The following is a 19,921-nucleotide window of genomic DNA, read 5'->3' on the forward strand; positions in this document are numbered from 1 at the left end:
GAATCGAATTAATCTCTATTTTATCCGTTTATTTGCAAAGATTCTGCACTTTATAAATAAGACCATGACGCTTATGTCTGGACCGGGTATTCGCAAATTCTCCTTTTGTGTTCCACTTTTCGAATCTAATTAATATCTAGTCTATCGGTTTATTTGCAAAGTTTCTGCATTTTATAAATAATAATAATTGTTCAAAATTTTACCTTACACCCGATATTACAAGTACAAGTGAGCCAGGTGAAGAAGATTGTCAAACAGTGTGACAGATGAAATAGGAAGAGAGAGAGAGAGGGAGGGAGAGAGAGAGAGAGAGAGAGAGAGAGAGAGAGAGAGAGAGAGAGAGAGAGAGAGAGAGAGAGAGAGAGAGTAAGAGAGAGAGAGAGAGATATTCGTTTTTTGTTCAAAATCTCTCTCTCTCTCTATGTCTCATTGCACAAGGTTGTGCTATTTACTACTATTTATCAAGAACAGCCAAGCTGGCAACCCAGTCTCTGTATAAACTAAGCAAGATGGCAACAGGGACCTCGCTCCTTATCCAATGCCGAAGCTTTAGTTTGAGTCAAACGGTTTTGTTAAAAAAAACCACCCAAAATAAGTTCGTGTCGTAAGTGATGGAAGTTGAAGTCCGCTTATTATAAAATCGTTTTTATGGTCTGTTTGGATTACCCTTTTTAAATAGAAAAAGTGAATATATCATAAACTTGAAGAATAGGCAAGCTGAATGAAATTTAAATTGACTGATTAAATGAGTACGCGAGGCTGAGTTGCGAACGACTGGGTTCCGACATTCCGATCCCAGTGTCATTCATGTTCACCGTACCGTGTTACTGTCTACACACTACACTGCATTGTTAGTGACTGGTCATGTCTTTTTTGTTTGTATGTTTTACGCAAGCTTAATAAAAATTAAATTGACTGATTAAATGAATACGTGAGGCAGAGTTGCGAACGACTCATGGGTTCCGACATTCCGATCCCAGTGTCAGTCATGTTCACCGTACTGTGTTACTGTCTACACACTACACGGCATTGTTAGTGACTGGTCATGCCTGTTTTGTTTGTATGTTTCTTTTAATATGGGTCAATTTACAAAGAATAATAATAGAAATGTTCAAAACAAAAACTAAATTCACTATTACGTGCCTGTAATGAAGTGCTTTCCACAAACCGTGAGCGAGAATGATGGTGGAGGTAATGGCAACCATGTGGGTTTGTTATTGTTTCCTACCTCCGTCAACCCGCGCATCCGGTTGCGCACCCACGCTGATTCTGACCAATGATAGGCGAGCTATAGTGGGACAAAAAGCCAGCTGGGGGCGTCACCCCAGCGAGGCACAAGCTAGCACAAGTGAGACAATTTTTTTGGCGGGTTAAAGTGCGCATGCGTCAATGCAGAATTACCAGTTTGGCAAAAAAAACGATTTTAACTGGGTTTGATATTTTGGTATTTGGGGAGTCTTTTGCTAAAATTAAGTGTAATTTTACCTAAATGATAGATAATTATAAAGTATTGACGGCATGACAAACAATGAGAATTTTTTTAAATTATATATGCATTTTTGCAAAAAAGAAAGCGATATCTATAATATATGTCTTTTTTCCAAAAGTAGTATGGCATGTTTTATAAGAATAATCTCACAACCCTGGCATATCTGCCCGCCCTTTTCAATCTCAAGATGGCGAACTTAGTAGGCATCAAATACGAGTCAGGGGAAAAAATTAATTACCCCTGCTCGGACGCCGAGTTTGTTCTCCTGAACAATGGTGAGCTTGATGTATTATTTTGTTGTTGTTGTTTATATCTTGATAAATGCATCATCTAGTTGATTGGCACTATTATTTTAGTCGGAATACTTTTGCTTTCGCCGTAGCCGTAACCAATGTGAATGGGATTTTTAGTTTGTTTACAAGTGTCTATTTTCAAACTATAACCACACATCACATAGCGAAAGGAATAGCTCCATTTGTGTATAGGTAGTAAAGAGAGAAGAATAAATGCTCGAATCTATGGAAAAAGCTGAGTTCTTTGAGATGTTATTGGATTGAATTCCCCATTAAAAGTGTTTAAAAAAGGGCAGCCGCTGAGTCGGCGGAACCGAATCTTGTTTTCACGTTCAAGTTCAAAGTCGAAGTCGAAGTGTCGGGGGCAAAAAAAAAAAAAAAGGAAACCGCAATCGCACCTTTCATAGTGGCAATGTTTTAAAATCGGTACTACCGCAAACTCGGGGACCCAAATAATTTTGGGGTTTTGGGAGGGGGGAAACTTTTTCTTAAAAATTTTTTGGGGGTTTGTTTTGTTGGGAGGGGGGGGGGGGACTTTTTTTTTTTTAAAGTCTCTCCCCTCCCAAAACCCCTACTAGACTTTAAAAAAAAAAGTTTTCCCCCTCCCAAACCCCCAGAATTATTTGAGTTTGCGGTATTACTATTACCTTAAAATTGGTTGGGTTGAATGAAAATAAAGCTGTCTTCTTAGACTAGACAGGTTCGTCAAGCCCATTTTAAGAGGCTGTGATTATCCCCAGTAATATTAATATTACGTCCTTAATATTAGAGTTATTCGACACCCGAGTCGCGCATGCGCATTTTGAGAATTAGCTACTCTCAACGACTTCTGTCGTGTGAATTTATCAGCATGGTTGTCTGAAGGCAGGAACTCATTAAAATGCTTAGGCTAGGGATTAAATGATCAGAACAATGAACAATTTGAATGTAAACCCTTCATCCGCATAGAAATTGTCTAAACAAATAATAGACAGAATGTCGTGTGAGCTCCTTGTTGGATGGAATCTTAATGACACGAAAGCCTCGTATGCTGAGAGGAGCATAGTGGTTGAGCTGCTTGACTCTTAATTGGAAGTTCTTGGGTTCAAAGCCCAACGGGGAACCTTATTTTTTCAATACTATTTTATTATTTAAAAAGTATTTTCCTTTATATTTTAAAGCTTATTTATTGATTTTTTTTATGTATTATTGTTCTTATTATTATCATTCTATCATTTTTTTTCTAATTATTATTAATATATTATTATTAATTATTACTTTTGTCTGTCAAATAAACATTGTTGACACAATAGTTAATTTATGAAAGTCATTACAATCATGGGGAAAATTTCTGAGCGCCACGTTTTACACCTGAGTACGGAGAGAGAATGTGAGCTTTTTCCAACATAGGCGAGCTATAGTGGGGCAAAAAGCCAGCTGAGGGAGGCACCTCAGCTAGGCACAAGTGAGACAACTTTTTTTGGCGGGTTAAGGTGCGCATGCGTCAATGCAGAATTACCAGTTTGGCAATAAAAAATAATAGTTTTAACTGGGTTTGATATTTGGTATTTTGGAGTGTTTTGCTAAATCACTTAATTTTACCTAAATGACAGATAATTATACAGTATTATTATATGGTGAGCCAATGTCAAATTATTACGACCGCGTGACAAACAATGAGGATTTTTTTCTTTTATTATATGCATTTTTGCAGAAATAAAGCGATATCTATATTTTATCTTTTTTCCCATAACTAGTGTGGCATGTTCTATAAAAATAATCTCACAACCCTGGCATAATTTTTCTTGTACTGCCGCTGAGGTTAATATGATATATTATTTATATTGTTGTTGTTGCTCTTTGTTTAAGTCATCCAAGGGTTGATGGGTCTTTGAAAAATGTCACTTGCTTTCACTGTGGCGGACTGAACGGTGGGAATGTGTGACATTCATTTTCATTTGGTTACGACGAGTGGGGTTTGGAGTTGGAGATGTTTCGATTGGTGTGATGTTGGATAGTGTCATATTTCAACACATAGTATTAGATTTAGATAGTCTTGATATTTTAAGTAGAAAATAGTTCGTTTTGCATAGAACACTGATATGATTCATGATACTAAAACGGTTCATTCCTTTTCCAGATTCCAAATTATGATGGATGGTGATAGTGATAAGGTACTGGTTACTGACACTGGTGCCAGTGCTAATTTGTTTTAGTTTTATGAAGTGACTGGTTACCACAGAAACTTATAGCACCATTCTTAGCACAATGCTTGGTATCGCAATAACATTTTCAGCCAGTGAGAGCTGCTTTGATCAGTTCGGTTTGTTTGTTTTTTGTCATCGCAAAAATAGGGTTACGATAGACATAAAAATAAAACGTAAAAAAAGAAAATGATTCACATCCAGAATTTTATTCATGCCTAGATAAATCTTAAACAAATATTAATGTACAACAGACGTTTAAGACAATAAGGAAAGACAATAGGAATTAAGACAATAGGAAAATTATTTTCGGAAAGCTTCTACATCCCCAGTATTCATTAAAGAATTAAAGGCTGTCATTATTCCCATTGAAAATTCGTTATCCCCAGACACCTTTTTACCGGACGTTGCAAGGGATAAATGTCCCCCACCCCCTTTTTTTTTTTTGAGTGAGTATTCTTTTCTCCCTTTTGTTTTGCCTTTTGTTCCGTTTCTGAGCATGAATTTCTTAAAATTGTTTTTATTTTTAAAAAAAATTGTTTGTTTTTTTTCTCCTCTGTCTGACCATTTGGTCGCTCTCTGAATATTTCTGTTTGTTTGCTTTTTAATTAATTATTCTTTTTAGACACTTTTTCAGATCGGAGTGGGGACGAATGACAATTTGCTAGAAACTAGAAAGGAACCAAGAGAGAGTTTTTAAAAAAAAAAAGTGGGGTGAGGATGGATGGGACATTTATCCCTTTCAACGTTCTGTAAAAAGAAGACGGAATTTTTTAAAAAGTGGCGGAACCAGGATTTGAACCCACAACGCCGATTCTGGTAAAACTTCCAGGGCAGATGACTAAACCATTCGGCCATGACACCCAATTCGAAGTAGACGCATATTGTGTATATGTAGTAACAACTGATTTATTGTTGGTTAATTTTGTTTTTATAGATATTTTAACTTTCCTTATTTCTATGTGCATTTGGAATCATTCCATATTCTGGAATGTGGATAATTGTTTAAAAGAGCGGAGTTTCAAATATGTGTCTGGGGATAATGAATTTTCGTCATCCTCAGACAGGTGTCAGGGGAGGGATAACGAATTTGCATTATCCCCAGGTGTCTGGGGATAATCACAGCGATTTTAAAAAGTATGAAAAATCTCTTGGGAGAGTAGAGGGCTAGGATTTGGTGAGTTAAGACTAAGATCTGGTGTTAGTAAGAATGAATCTCGCCTTTAATGGGTTAAATCTTATTGTTTGATTTTTTTAAATTACACACAGCGAGTTTAAGTTTTAATTTTTTTTTAAATGAATTATTTACTATTGTTATGACATTTACTGCTTTCTTATTTTTTCTTAAAGGTGGCGTCAATTGGCACAGTGGTCAATCTATATATGGTCTGTTAATTCTCACAGTCCGCAACTGCGACAAAGTCCTGGTAAACCGGTGATGTGTATTCAACATGGATGACAGACTGCATTTGGTAGCAATTTTTATTGTAACCTGAGTGAAGTTTTCAGATCCCACAGATTTGGTAAATGAAATGATTCTTATGTTACCGCAGTTATGAGAGATAAAAGTATTATTCTCTTTTAGACTTAAGTCAGGCCTGTAAATCTTCCGACATTTTTAAAAGGAAAGAAAGAAAGAATTCATGAATCATAGTCGAATGACGTGAAGTAGTTAGGAATGTTCCACAGTGCTACGCATTGCTCAAGGGCGTTTATATTTACAATGGATATATTGCCAAGGCTTCTTAGAATTGCCGTGTCTGAACACACCCCAGTGTATTTTCACACAGCCTTTGTGAAATTATCTTTTCACTTTAAAACCCTGTCATGTTCCCAATGGTATTCAATTTTAACTGAGCCGCCAAGCGATAAATTTCACTGTTTCGTCTAAGCCAAAGTTGACCACATTTACTTCGTAGAGCCTAAAAGTATGAGAAAGTTTAATGCGAAAGCCGGAAGTGCGTTATGAAGACACCTTCAAATCGAAAGTTTTATGATTGCTACAAGCTCATCTCGATTGCCTCACGTTGTACACAAACTGGTTGACAGTTTCTTCACTGATTTGGGTACTTAATTATGAGAAACAATTGTAAGTGGCCTAATTAATTCCCACGTAAATTAGTTTTCTGCCATTGTTTTGCTCAAATGAGCTTGCTGTTTACTATTCATCTCGATTCTTTGGATTTTTCTGATACGATACGAAGAGTTAAATTTCACTGTTTCGTCTAAGTCAAAATTGACCACATATACTTGGTAGAGCCTAAAAGTTTAATGCAAAAGCCGGAAGTGCGTTATGAAGACACCTTCAAATCGAAAGTTTTATTATTGCTACAAGCTCATCTCGATTGCCTCACGTTGTAAACAAACTGGTTGACCGTTTTTTCACTGATGTGGGTACTTGATTATGAGAAACAGTTGTAAGTGGCCTAATTAATTCCCACGTAAATTAGTTTTCTGCCATTGTTTTGCTCAAATGAGCTTGCTGTTTACTATTCATCTCGATTCTTTGGATTTTTCTGAAACGATACGAAGAGTTTCAGTCAATTTTTATAGAGCTCATTTACAGGTCTATACTTATCTCGTCAAAGACAAAACAAACCAGACAGCACTCCATCTTGTCAATAATTATCACCACCTCCACACTACCCGGACGTGTACTTGTTCACTGTCTACTGTCTGCCCACAGACTTGTGTGTCTACCTGCATGTAACTAGCTAGTGTCTGTCGCTCGCGTTCACGAATCGTCGATCACAATTCGTAGTCAGTAATCAACTAACGCACATAGTGTGTTGGGGACCAGGCCGTTTCTTTCTATTTTGCAACTGACACACACACCTCGTTCCATTCTTCTTTTTTTCAGTTCAGTTCATTATCTCTATCCGGTTGAAAGTGAACCAGAAAATATGAATGCGAAATAGATATTTTTCTTCGAATGACTACTTATATCGGAAGTTTTCACTCGTTTGGCATACGACCGATCTTCTTTTCCTCTATTCTCGCACGACCGTAGTTTTTCAGTTATTTATTAAATTATTCTTCCTATTCATTATGCCTGAAGTATTTTTAGATCGCAGATCGGACTTACTTACCTTAGAAAAATGTGTTAAGAATAAATTTAAATGGTCGTGGCTTGAAGAACAAGACACCAACGGCGATTTCTTCTCTTGCTATGTGAGGAAAATTGAGGCACCAGGAATGGCATTTGTGTCATATCTGGGTTGTGTTGTTAATCCACTTTTTTGGTTTAGTTGGTCTATTTTCGTATCCTCGAAAAGTTCAGACAATTTTTTCACCACCCATTGACAGGCCTGCAGAAGGTTTCTCTCTATTTTGCTACTGACACACATGCATTTCTCCGTGTCTTATTTCTTTTTCCCTGTGATTTATTGGTTCAGTCTGGATGTGAAATGGAAAAATAATAATGCGAAATAATTATTTTTCTTCGAAATATATATTCTTCTTCAAATGCTCTCACACGACCGCACCACCTCCTCCTCTTCTTCTATAATAATTAATCCAAATAAACGAAAGAATCAGCGTAAACAGCAATTATATATATATAGAGAGAGTGAAACATTTTTTACGGGTATATGTGGTGTATAAGCGGAGCGTGAGATTAAGCGGAGTGGACTCATTTACATTTTGGCTCAAATATGTTAAATCATAGAGGAGTATTATTTGCAATTGTTTCAGTGAAATATGGATAAAAGTTATGGCAAATTATGTTTCTTATGTCTTCAATCATGTAACATTAGCTTCATATTATGTTCAGGCCTGTAAATCTTCCGTCTATTGTCGGATTTCCGAAAGTTTTATTTTGCTCTATAAGTGCTAATATTTTTATTCCGTTTCAAATGTCGACTTAAAAAAAAAACCAACTTTATTTGTCGCATCAAAGACAAAACAAAACGTCTATCGGTTAGCTATAATATTATCATGTCACCTACACACTCCACTAGACGTGGATGTATTCACTGCCTGGCTACTGCGAGAGAGTGTCACGAAGCACAGATTATCTTTGTCGCGAAGGAAGTTAACGCGAGTCGTCGAACACACACCTAGTCAGTAAATAACGCACGCACAGAAGTGTGTCGAATCAGACCGGAAGGTTTCTCTCTATTTTGCTACAGACACACATGCCTTTCTCCAGTTCTCTTATCTTTTTCTCTATATTTTATTGGTTCAGTCCGGATGTGGGACGGAAAAGAAATAATGCGAAATAATTATTTTTCTTCTAAATATATATTCTTCTTTGAGACCTCTCTCTTCTTCTTCTTCTTTTATGAGAATTAATCCAAATAAACAAATGAATTAGCGTAAACATTGAACACAAACAGGAGCGAAGAGTTCTGACAACTTTTTCACCAACCATTTACAGGCCTGTATGTTATGTGTTATTTTCAATTTTTTATCTTCCTCTATTTGATAGTCAAATCGACCTCCATGATATGGCAACCAAGAGCAGGGGAAGTGTCTACTTACAGGGATACCACAATCTTGGATCTTTCCTTCACTTGATGTTGTGTTTTTGTTTTTTACTTTTTCAGCAGTGTAAGGTGCCATTTCAAGCTTTTTGAAGGAGAAATACTCTGACCATTTGGCTAAGATGTCTTTCAGTGGCTATAGATCATTCCCTTTCAAGTACGGAGCTATGAAGTGAGTAGGCTACTTTGGCAAAACTGGCATTGTTTATGTCGAATAAAAAAAAGTATATGAGCTCCTTATGTCATATCCAGTCCTACATCTTGTTTTAAGTTGCTTGTTGGCTTGGGAGCTATTGACAGGCTGTCTCTGGGTGGGTTTTTAAAATTTATTTATTTCGACCTCCCATAGTGGACGATATTGTGCTAAGCCATGGATATATTTGAAAATTGACTTTCGGAGACCAAAAGAGCAGGGGATTTCAGTTCTGTTAGTTAGAGGTGTGTACTACCAGTCTCATACATTTTTCAGCCATGAGGTTTTTAATTCTGCTAATACATTTTACAAAGTAATTAACAACTTGGCATAGTTTTAAAACATGATTATTCATCGTAAAGTGTCACTCAGTTTGTTCCAGTGGTACACAGAATTATCTAGATCTATAATTTCTTAGTCAGCTGACAAATCAACCAGATATCATCGGATGATTATTTACCAACGTCAGTGTATACGACAGTAATTGGAGCATGTTCATATTATTATTACTTGTCTTTTTCTTTTTTTTTTTTGTTATTTACGATTAAAGATTTTTAAAATTATGCCCTTCTGCCACAACATCATAAGACTAAGACATGAAGATATCGTCTGGGCATTCTCTCTCTTTCTCTTTCTCTCTCTCTCTCTCTCTCTCTCTCTCTCTCTCTCTCTCTCTCTCTCTCTCTCTCTCTGTCTCTCTGTCTCTGTGTGTGTGTGTGTTACGTTTTATACAATTTTGATTATGATTAGAGGAGAGAATAATTGTTTTAACTTTTTCAGACCTCCCCAGATGGACAGTCCGTATGAAATTGAATTGTGGTGAGGTTGATTGCAGTCTTCCGTCCAGTCACTTACCAAGGAGGCAAATGGTTAATATTGGACTAAGCTCATGTCTGACCCTGTAAAAGCTGAAGCTTACCAGATCCAGGAGAAAATACAGAGAGGAACTACCTCCTGAGGATAAGGTACAAATGAAAGCATGTTTGAATGCTTTTGATACTTCTCTCTCTCTCTCTCTCTCTCTCCTTTTAAAAAAATGGGAAATGGGTGCCTCTGGTTTGTGTTGCATTTCTTTTTTTTCGTGGTTTAAGTAACTCTAAAATTCTAGCACCTATCATGAAGAGAGATAAAATGTTCTTCGGTTCATTGTTTCCAGTTTCACAAATGACCCTGCCACCTTGCAATACCAGAAATCTCCTTGGTTCATAGTGGAAGTCCTGGATGCAGTTTTTTATTTCTCATAGTGGATGGCTCTGTCCTCTATCACTATTTATCTTTTTCAAGCTTGCTTTCTGTCTTAGTCTTGAAATGAGATTACTTCATTCTTTCCTGATCTTGGTCAGTAGAGCATACATGCTGAATATTACGAATTTTTCGTAATTTTACGAATTTTAGACAAATTTCATGGCCGAATAATAAGTTTTATGGAAAATTACAAATTTTTAATTCTTAGTACTACTTTATGATAATATTAATAATAATAATGAGAAGAAGAACAACTACTACTACTACTATACTACTGTTATAATAATAACTACTACAACTACTATAATAATAATATTGTGGTTGTTCATACACAATTTCAGAAATTACGAATTTCCTTGTCAAATTACTAAAAATTGACATAAAAATTACTTAATTTGAAGTTTTCAATTTGGCATGTCTGGTAGAGTCAAATGTATAACTGTCGTTTTGGGAGATGATTTTTTTTTTTTCTTCTTGTAAATAATCTGTTATGCAGTGCATCAGGGAAATCTCAACCATGGGACCGGGCCTAGTTGTTTGAGATTTCTGTGTTGAGTATATTTTACAAAGCATGTGTGATGGTTAAATGCGGCATAACAGTAACAGGTGGCATAATGTGTTCTATAATATGAAAACAAAGCCAGCCCATAGCATTGATGGTTACACACTCAGCACTTGCCGTCTTTATCTATGAATCCGCTATCTAATCACTGTCGCTTCTCATCTCTCCCGGCGCCCCTCTTCTCACCCAACCTTAAACGACTTGCATATAACAGGCATTTTAGAAACCTTAAATAGCAAAATGAAAACAAATGGTGTAGGTCAAATTAACCAAATACATATGGTCAATTAAAAGTTTGCACTTCCTCTTTTCTGGTTTAGCAAAATGTTGACATTTGAGTTTCAGGTTTAAGTCTGGTGTTCGCTGGGATAATACAGACCTGCCAACCAGTACGATGTAGCGTATTTTAGTAAGATTTTTTGACCCAATTATGCAGATACGATTCCAAGGGATATAGTACGATCTTTTTAAAGATATGTGATGTGAGTTATGTTGATGATACATTTGATGCATTGATATACACATGTCGTACACCAACTACCGTGTTTCTGAATGAATGATGCATCACATTTAGTATTATTGTTATCATTTCAGTTGCTTATATGATGCCGGTTTTCACCAATATTTTTCTCATACATTTTTTGAGGATTTGCATAGAATTATGCATATATATCAGCTTATTTTATACTTTAGTCTCAGGCATTTAAGTTTTTGCCACTTATTAAATAGAATATTCTAAGTGAAAATTTAATTGAACTAACATCTTTGACTATGAAGCCTTCAATTGAAAACTGTATTGCTAAAAAGCTTAAACATAAATGGGTTATTTCCTTTTATTGATAATAAGTAAAATTACTCTATTTTGCTTTATAAAATTTATAATGATCTTTTTTCTTCTATATTATTTTGTACGAGTCTAGAATTACAAAGTGGGCAGCTTTAGGAATGGTATTTGGTTCAAAATGAATTCTCTAGAACCATTTAAGTATTTGACTTGTCTTTGCATATTACATACTTGCGAATTTCCTATCATTTGACCAATGTAATAGTATTGGTAGTATGTAGTAGTAGTGAATGCTCAAAAAAGAGAGAGAGAGAGATATGGATCATTAGATAACATATATGGAAATATCTTGCTACTGTTTCCAAAATGTCATCTATTGAATTGAAGACAGCTCAAAACTTACTCATATCTAATGTACTGGGCTAGCAGATATCACCATCACAACTTCATTTAGTACATCATCATCTCTTACCATCACCACTGCCACAACCACCACAACATCACTTTTACCACCACCCCCACCACAGCTTCATCATCATCACCACCACCACTGGAGCACCATCGCTACAACCACCACTTCTTCCACTGACACTAGCACCAATACTACCATGTTAAGGGTCTTTTGGTCATTTCTTTGAGTGTTTCGATAGCAATTTCCTTTGATATTGCAATTTCTGAGCCTTATACTAATTTGAAATGGTCATTACTTTTTGGTTTCTCTATAAATCGATCGCCAGAGATTGCTTGAATGATGAAGGTCAGAGGCAGAGTGTATTTTTATTTGGGTTTGGTGCAAGCCTGTAAATCTTCCGACTATTGTCGGATTTCCGACAGTACGATTTTCTCTGTAAGTGCTAATATATTATTTTTAAAAATTAATAGTAGAAATAAAATTCGTAACGTCAAAGAATAGAACCAATAAAAAAGAAAATAAGACTTATTTCATTCCTCGAGAAATTCAGATTTTATTCTGTTTCAAATGCCGACTTAAAAAAAAAAACTTTATTTTTCGCATCAAAGACAAAACAAAACTAGGCCGTCTATCGGTTAGCTATAATATTATCATGTCACCTAGACGTGGATGTATTCACTGCCTGGCTACTGTGCCACAGCCAGCGAAAGAGGGTTGCGAAGTTCGTGCGAGTCATCAAACACACACCTAGTCAGTAAATAATGCACGCACAGAAGTGTGTCGAACCGAACCGGAAGGTTTCTCTCTATTTTGCTACCGACACACGTGCATTTCTCCGTGTCTTGTTTCTTTTTCCCTGTGATTTATTGGTTCCGTCTGGATGTGAGACGGAAAAATAATAATGCAAAATAATTATTTTTCTTCGAAATATCTATTCTTCTGCGAAAGCTCTCACACAACCGCACCGCCTCCTCTTCTTCGTCTTCTTTTTCTTCTTCTTCTTCTTCTTCTTCTTCTTCTTCTATAAGAATTGATCCAAATAAACGAAAGAATCAGCGTAAACATTTAACACAAACAGGAGCGAAGATACGCAGCTTCCCGTGTCAAGCACTAGATACACATCCTTCAAAGGGGTAGGAATTGTTCTTCCTTTCATTTTACAAACTCAGAATTGGGATTTTTTTTTTTGGTACCATAAAATAAGGACCTCATTCAGGCCTGTAAATCTTCCGTCTATTGTCGGATTTCCGACAGTACGATTTTCTCTATAAGTGCTAATATATTATTTTTAAAAATTAATAGTAAAAATAAAATTCGTAACGTCGAAAGAACAGAACCAATAAAAAAGAAAATAAAAGACTTATTTCGTTCCTCGAAAAAATATTTCATTCCGTTTCATTTGCCGACTTTATAAGACATGACAAAACAAAAGCTATAATATTATCGTGTCACCTGCATGCTCCGCTAGCTGTGGATGTATTCACTGCCTGCCTACTGTGCCACAGCCAGCGAGAGAGAGGTCGCAAAGTTCGCACGATTCGTCTTCACACACACATAACGCACACACAAAAGTGTGTCGAACCGAACTGGAAGGTTTCTCTCTATTTTGCTACCGTCACACATGCATATCTCCGGTTCTTATTTCTCAGTCTTTTGGTTCCATCCAGATGTAAGACGGAAATAAATAATGCGAAATAATTGTTTTTCTTCGAAATATATATTCTTCTTCGAAAGCTCTCGCACCGCCTCTTCTTCTTCTTCTTTTTCGTTGTCGTCGTTGTCTTCTTCTTCTTCTTCTTCTTCTTCTTCTTCTTCTTCTTCTTCTTCTTCTTCTTCTTCTTCTTCTTCTTCTTCTTCTTCTTCTTCTTCTTCTTCTTCTTCTTCTTCTATAAGAATTAATCCAAATAAACGAAAGAATCAGCGTAAAAATTTAACACAAACAAGAGCGAAGTTACACATCCTTCAAAAGGGTAGGAATTGTTCTCTTCCTTTCATTTTACAACTAACTCAGACCTGGGCCCTCAAATAATTGGGATTTTTTTTTGTTTTTTTTTGGTACCATAAAATAAGGACCTCGTTATAAATAAGTAGGGGAAAGTGACATGATTTGACTGGTCAATTGACGTGTCTGTGTTGTGTCCATATTTTTGTCCTGTTGTGTCTATTTTCACTGTTGAAAAAGTTCCGACAACTTTTTCACCAACCATTTACAGGCCTGGTTTGGTGTTAGCTTTTATATAAATTTTTGTATAGCGTGTACTTTTTTTTCCACATGTGCGGACAAAATACACTTTTTTGCTTTAAAAAATACACTTTTTAGGGACATAGAATACACTTTTCGTCCTGGGAAGGTTGGCAGGCTGTCATCTGCATTATCTGCGGCCTTAAGTATCAGGGCGATCTGCATATTTTGGCAAATTTCCCCAAATTGGTAAAATTAGGCAAATTTTTGTAAAAAGAAAGAAGCATCGAAAACAAAATAACGAAAAAAAAGGTATGAAATTGAGGAATGTTGCAGCTTTGCCTGAGCCTAGACTCTAAAACGACGATGATCTTTCAAAATCTTGGTGACATCACTGCTCATACTTACATCTAAAGTCTAAAGTCATACCTAGTCACTTCCAACTTCCATCATGGATCGTTTCCTTCGACTAAAGACTCAAAGGACTAGTTTTCCTTTACTACAATAACTTCGGTGGTACCTAATTTTTATTTTGGAGTAGTAAAGGTAAACTAGGCCTTTGATGATTCTGAGAGAAAGTGTACGTTTGGGATAGTCTGTAGGCGGTAGGTGTGAAAGTTTGATAAATCTGATACTGTGAACGACTATGACTGAGTTGAATGTTCGCCAGTGTAAGTGTTCTATTCCACAGTATGTGTGAGTGTGATTGTCTGAAATTTGGGCGCATAAATCGCATTGCGGTGCGGAAAATAATAAATGCAGCCTCCTTTAAGTGTAATAAGATGTCTTTTATATTTATTTTTCCACATAGCGTGTTAAGTTCGGATATTATTTTTCTGACTTTTCTTTTTCTTCTTTCTTCCTTCTTTTTTATATATATATATATTATATATATATATATATATATATATATATATATATATATATATATATATATATATATATATATATATATATATATATATATATATATATATATATATATAGTGTGAAGATTGTGATTATCTTTTCTCTATCTTTTTTTTTTTTTTTTTTTTTTTTTCCCGGCTAAGGTCTGTTGAGGATGAGAAGAAAGGAGCTGTGACTACACGGATGATGGAAGGAATCGACGTTGAATTTCACAACAGGAGAGAGAGCTAACCTGTCATCACAAGAAAGAGGAAAGGAAGAGTTCCGCTCTTACATCTGGTCATCTGCTGTCCATCGTTTTTAAAAACTGGGTGGGGATCCTGACCTCCCATAGCGGGCAGGGATGTACATACTATGTCTTCTATCCCCCTATGTCTGCTTTCCAACATGCTTTCTGTCTTTGTCTTGGAGTGAGATTACTTGGTTTTGTCCTGGCCCTGGCCGGATACCTTGGCTGGGAGGGAAACAGTCAAATGTATAGTTAGTTTTGGGAGATGATATTTTTTTCCTTGTAAATCATCTCTCTGTTATGCACTCTATTATGTTTTATTTATGTATTATATATGATTTGTAAACATTTGAGTGTGTTCCTCTTAGTGGGGACCTGTGCTTGTGTCTGGATGAGACTTTTAGGTGATCTCAATTTAAGTACACTGATAGTGTGCTCTTGGAATCTACATCTGTTCCCTTTTGAACCAATTCCCCTTTGTCTGCCTTATTCTTGGATGCTTTAATTGTAATTCTAGAACTTTTTACTATCCCATTTTTTCCCTTTTTACTGGCGCTGATATGACCTTAATGTGTTGCTAGCGCCGTAAAACCCTCAAAAACAAACAAACCAAAACAAAAAACTATTAGGATCAGATTAGAAATTTCTTAATGGAAAGCATCTTATTAGGGCAACTAATCGTAAACAGGCAACTGCGCTTAATGCACTCAGGATAGCTTATATATCCTCACTGTCTACCAAAGGTTTGCTGGCTGTCCTTATAACAGTCAACAGTGTTGAGCAGTTGAAGCCACTTTGCAATAATGCAACCTTAAATGTCTATGGATTATAGTACAAGTTGCAATCACGGTGATGAATAAATGCTTCCTAAGACATTATGGTGTCCACAAGAGCAATGTGTGAAAGCTTTACAAACTAAAATAAGGAAATTTCCACTGATTGTGTTGTGTTGTGAAGAAAATTCTGTAATTCTTTTTTAGGTTAAAACAGTGTGGAGTAAAGTTTAGTGCCAAGAACAGACAAGGCTTATCGGGCTGCAAAACAGTTTTAGAAAATTCTTTTTTTTTTTTCTTTTTTTTTCTTTTTTTTTTTTCTTTTTTTTTTTTTCTTAAGCAGCCGAAAAACTTTTTAAGTCTTATGTAAATTCACTTATCTTCAATGCTTATGTGAAGAATGTATAAACCCCATGCTGAAGATTAGAATGTTAGGACAGTTTTGTGGAGGGAGGGGGAGTGTTAAATGTAAATGTCCTTGTAGAGATGACTGTGAGAACATGTTTATTTTTTAAATATTTCCTCGTATTTTGATCAGTGATGATAATCTTTTGGGATTTTCTTCAAAATGTTCCGCTGTTTTTGCAGTGTCGTACCTTTCTCAATGAGCACTCCTGTGGCTCCGCAGTAGATGGATGACTGGGTGGGAAATGACCTAAATGTGTTGTAAGCCCTAAAAACATTAAAACCAAAACTAGTCCTTGGCTGGGAGGGAAACAGTCGAATGTATAGTTACAGTTTTGGGAGATGATATTTTTTTTCATTGTAAATCATCTCTCTTTTATGTCCTGTATTTTATTTTTTTTTTTGTTTTTTTTTGGTGGTTATTAATGGTATCAGTTTATTTTTTGGTTCCATTTACCTTTCTTTTTTTTTTCCACTTTGTGGTATATTGTCCTCAAATTGTGTGATTTATTGGCGAGAGCCTAAGATTGATAAACTTTGATATTTTAAAAATATTTTTTAACATTGATTTGTAAACATTTGAGTGTATTCCTCTTAGTAGGGACCTGCGTTGAGACTTTCAGGTGTTCTCAAAATAATTACACTGATAATAGTGTGCTCTTGGAATCTACATCTGTTCCCTATTTGAGCAATTTCCCCTGTCTTACTTTTTTCTTAAGTCTTTTTAATTGTACGTCTAGAATATTTTTACTGTCCAATTTTCTTCCTTTTTACTGGTGCTGATATGACCTAAATGTGTTGCAAGTGCCGTATGTCCCTAAAATAAAAAAACAATTTAGCCTACTATGGCTGGATATGACAGTCCATTGTCGAGTACTTTACTCCTTCAAATGCCAATTTTGGTTGGCAATTCTCTATAGTGACTTTTTTTTTTTTTTCTGGTCTCAAGAATGTCATTATTGAGATGTACTGTATATACATTGTCTCATGCGTGGTACTTTGCGGTTTTTTTCCCCTCGTATTAAATGTTATGCTTACTATGATATGCCATAGAAACAATATGCCACATGAATTTGTTGATTGGTTGTGTCGAGTATCTCACTCCCATAGTGGGCAGGGGGGTACATACGGTGTCTTCTATCCCCTTATATCTGTTTTCCAACATGCTTTCTATCTTTGTCTTGGAATGTGATTACTTGGTTTTGTCCTGGCCCTGGCTGGAGTCCTAGCTGGGAGGGAAACAGTCAAATGCATAGTTATTGTTTTGGGAGATGATATTTTTTTCCATGTAAATCATCTCTCTGTTATGCACTGTATTATGTTTTATTTACATATTACATTATATGATTTGTGAACATTTGAGTGTGTTCCTCTTTTGGGGACCTGTTCTTGTGTCTGGATGAGATTTTTAGGTGATCTCAAACTAAGTACACTAGTAGTGAGCTCTTGGAATCTACATCTGTTCTCTATTTGAACCAATTCCTCTTTGTCTGCTTTATTCTTGGATGCTTTAATTGTAATTCTAGAACTTTTACTATCCCATTTTCTTCCTTTTTACTGGCGCTGATATAACCTAAATGTGTTGCAAGCGCCGTAAAACCCTTAAAAACGAAACGAAACGAGTATCTCAGATATGTAGTCTTGTACGTTAAAATGATACTTGAATTTTGTCATGTTTTTTTATCCATGATTATTTCTGTCGATTTCAGTTGTTTGACCTGAATAAAATTATGATGATAGCTCTATCATTCCTTGTTTTCTTTGATGTTTCATTTTTCTTTCAACACTTTTACAATGTCATCAATGGCCATATGGGCAGATCACTTGCTGTGTTTTCTATCCTCCTATATGTTTTCTGTGTTGCTTTATATATTTGTCTTGGAATGGGATTACTTGGTTTTGTGCTGGAATCCTTGGCTGTGACTAACAGTGCGAGTGAACAGTCAAATGCATAGTGTTAGTTTTGGGATGTGATATTTTTTTTTCAATGTAAATCATCTCCATTATGTACTTTTATATTTTGGTTTGAATATATGGAACCTACATCTGATCCCTATTTGTTCCCAGTTCCCCTATGTCTTACTTTTTCTTGGGTGCTTTATTTGTAATTCTAGAACTTTTTACTATCCCATTTTCTTCCTTTTTGCTGGCGCTGATATGACCTAAATGTGTTGCAAGCGCCGTAAAACCCTTAAAAACAAAACATTTGAATGTATTCCTCTTAATGAGATACAGTACTTGGGTCTGGAAGAGACATTAAGTAAGGTGATCTTAAACTTAGCATACACTGATGTGTGCTCTTGGAATCTACATGTGTTCCTATTTGAACTATTCTCCTTTGTCTTACTTTTTCTCCTGTGCTTTCAATTGGAAATCTAGCATATTTTGACTATCCAATTTTCTTCCTTTTTACTTGCTCCGAAATGAGCTAAATATGTCGCAAACGCAGTAAAACCCTTACAGACAATCAATACTTTTGTCTAACTTTTTCTTGTGCTTTCAGTTGTAAATCTATAGTTTTTTTTTGACTACCCCATGTATCTACCTCTTTACTGGTGCCGTTCGCAAGCGCCGTAACTTTTTGTCTTTGGAATGAGATGAATTCCTCTTTATGGGGACCTGTGCTTGTGTTTGGATGAGATTTATAATACTTATGTGATCTCAAACTAAGTACATTGATGATAGTGTGCTCTTGGAATCTAGATTTGTTCCGGTTTGAACCATTCCCTTGTCTTGCTTTTTCTTCCTCTTTACTGGCCCCGAAATGACATCAACGTCTTGCAAACGCCGTACCACCCTTACAAAATTGTAGGGAATAATATCCCTTGTTGTGTTGTGTGTTTGTGTGTTGGTGTGTAGTATCTCGATCGAGGCTGTTGTGAGTTGTTGTCATGATGTTCCGTTTGTGATTGTGACGTCATATCTTGTTACCACAGTATATAAGCCGCAGTCACCGCATGCTCGCCCTCTTTGACCATTTGAATCTACAACGTTCCCAACGGATAATCAAAATCTAGGTATGTGTACTTAGTAAATCGGGAACTGCCCACTTCGGTGGAGATTCATGCCTCGGGCATATTATTTATTTATTTTATTTTCTCATCGTGAATGAGATGTAAAAATCAATTCACGACAATTGGCGCTGCGACTAATAAAGTTTTACAATTTTCACTGTGGTTTTAGTGTAACTGTAAAATTTCGAACCCTGCCATGAAAATCGTGCATGGAGACACCACGTGCATGGGCACGGGAATTAGTTTCATAAAAAAAGAGTTCTGTAAACAAGTCCGTCGTTAGTTAGCATTGTTCTAAAATTTCAACGGATTATGTTTAGATGCGCCGCGATATTTTTCCTCTGGATTACATGGGAGTTGGTGGATGCTACCCAACCAGAGAGGTCTTAACTGCTATTTTTGCAGCTATTCGCCGTTTTAGGGGTCGGCAATTCTCAACTAATTATCAGTATTTCAGTGATTTAACTACGATAATATTTAGAGAGATTTTCACTCTACAAAAAAGGAACAAAATATTGGTGAGTACCTTTCCCATTTTCATTGAATTGTTATTTGGAAATGCTTTAAATGACTAGGAGATGAGACCTACTATGCATTATTCCTTATAACTATCTGCTGATCTGGTGAACCACTCATAAAATAGGTGTCATGGTGTTTTTACTTACACAAGAAGTCGTAGTCGATGTCTAAACTCCTAATAAATCCTGACCTACCATGCATACAGGGTAGGGTGCTTATCTTTTATGCATGAGACTAGAGTCTCA

General features: G+C 36.0%; 1 long non-coding RNA gene across 6 annotated transcripts; it reads left to right on the forward strand.

Moving 5' to 3' along the window:
* Positions 1-1,645: 1,645 nt before the first annotated feature.
* LOC144959881 (uncharacterized) lies at positions 1,646-17,888 on the forward strand. 6 transcript variants are annotated; one of them, XR_013642701.1, is made up of 7 exons: positions 1,646-1,764; positions 4,355-4,414; positions 5,316-5,488; positions 8,513-8,621; positions 9,423-9,607; positions 14,880-15,395; positions 15,654-17,888. It is a non-coding gene; the product is annotated as an uncharacterized LOC144959881 (long non-coding RNA). The 6 variants fall into 6 exon arrangements; XR_013642704.1 differs by adding an exon at positions 3,902-3,935 and having other exon boundaries at positions 1,656-1,764; positions 14,880-17,888; XR_013642700.1 differs by having other exon boundaries at positions 14,880-17,888.
* The last annotated feature ends 2,033 nt before the right edge of the window (positions 17,889-19,921 follow it).

This window comes from Berghia stephanieae, chromosome 14 (assembly GCF_034508935.2).
Source record: "Berghia stephanieae isolate SIO BIC M18660-M18661 chromosome 14, UCSD_Bste_1.3, whole genome shotgun sequence".
Classification (NCBI taxonomy): domain Eukaryota; kingdom Metazoa; phylum Mollusca; class Gastropoda; order Nudibranchia; family Aeolidiidae; genus Berghia; species Berghia stephanieae.